This window comes from Mus pahari, chromosome 9, assembly GCF_900095145.1.
Source record: "Mus pahari chromosome 9, PAHARI_EIJ_v1.1, whole genome shotgun sequence".
Lineage (NCBI taxonomy): Eukaryota > Metazoa > Chordata > Mammalia > Rodentia > Muridae > Mus > Mus pahari.
In genome coordinates, this window is record NC_034598.1 from 44755926 (window position 1) to 44757184 (window position 1259).

Below are 1259 nucleotides of genomic sequence, written 5' to 3' on the forward strand. Positions count from 1 at the left end.
GGTGGCAGCGGGAGCTCACATGAAACCCTGCAATATATTTTTGTGTTTTCATCACTTACCTGGTGTTCCAGGAGTGTCTCATGGACTCAGGACTTTTTTTTTTTTTTTTTTTTTTTAAGATTTATTTATTTATTATATGTAAGTACACTGTAGCTGTCTTCAGACACTCCAGAAGAGGGAGTCAGATCTCCTTATGGATGGTTATGTGGTTGCTGGGATTTGAACTCCGGACCTTCGGAAGAGCAGTCAGGTGCTCTTAACCACTGAGCCATCTCACCAGCCCCACTCAGGACTTTCAGCTAACCCTCTTGGTGTCCTCCCTCTGTGGGACACAGGCATATGTCCCTCACCTGTGGATGTCAGCCCAGGACTGGCTCTAGCAGGGCCCTGAATCCTGTCTCCTCTCTGAACAGGTCTCACCACCCCCACACTCAGCCCAGGGCCTGAGATGGTAACAAGGAAGGTCAGGTCGCATCCCATCCCGCTCCATCTGCTCCTGGCTCTTCATCTCAGGTCCCGCCTCTCAGAGCATTGCTAGCTCTGTGCCAGGTGCTTCTGTGTCCTCCTGTGGAGGAGCCTGGCTGTGTTTTTGCAGGTCCTTTTATCTCTTGGCCTCCGGGCCTCCCTTACCACCCCCAGGACTAATTAAGGCATTTTCCTAAACAAGCCCAGTTGCATCTCAGAAAATGAATTCTGAAGCCAGCTGGTGAAATGAATTCCCTCCCCTATCTTCTGTCATACAGAGTGAGTGACTGAGGGTAGTAGGTACCTGCATCGGGCCAGTGTCCCAGGAATGATGAGATGGCAGGCTGATGATTACGTCCAACCTGGAAGCATTCCACCTGTGTTACAAGGTTGGGAATAAATGTCCCCGTGGCTCAGTGACCAAAGACAGCTAAGGCTTTGTTTTGTCTTTTATTATTTTTAAGTTTTGTTTTGAGACAGGGTCTCAATTAGCCCAGGCTGGCCTCACATTTACAAGGAGTTAAGGATAACCTTGCACTACTGCTCCTTGAATTCCTGCCTCTGTCTCACAAGTGCTAGGGTAACAGGCATGCTAGAGGGGCAGGTAAGTTGGTTCTTCTCCATGCCCTTGCCCAGACAGCTTTGGCCAACTGGTCTTTCCTCGGGGCAAGGCTCTCTTACTTTGAGGGGGTGGATTTGAAGAAGGCTTTTGCTATTACATCCACTCCAGTAGTGCACCCAGAAACCTGGAGAAACCCAAGGCGAAAAGTTCACGGAAACTTAGTCTCCTGGAA